We start from the raw sequence: 295 nt of genomic DNA on the forward strand, positions 1-295 counted from the left end.
TTCCCTACTTAAATAGATAAACTTAAAAATCTTAAAAAAGATAAAGTTAGTGTTTTCTCTTTAGTATAATTTTTAGAAGTGATGTGAGTGAGTTGCCTTCCTCTGAGAAAGGAATCACACACAGAACACTGTGTTATCACTCTTTTTTTTGTTGCATATCTTATACTTTTTATTGAGGCATAACATATACACAAATATGTAATTTGTTTTTTTTTATTGAGAAAAGGAAAAAAAGTTTCCGCCTCCTCCCAGCCTCCCATTTCCCTCCCCCTCCTCCCACCTTTCTCCCCCTCCC

This window comes from Microtus ochrogaster, unplaced genomic scaffold (assembly GCF_000317375.1).
Source record: "Microtus ochrogaster isolate Prairie Vole_2 unplaced genomic scaffold, MicOch1.0 UNK62, whole genome shotgun sequence".
In the NCBI taxonomy this organism is placed as follows: Eukaryota; Metazoa; Chordata; class Mammalia; order Rodentia; family Cricetidae; genus Microtus; species Microtus ochrogaster.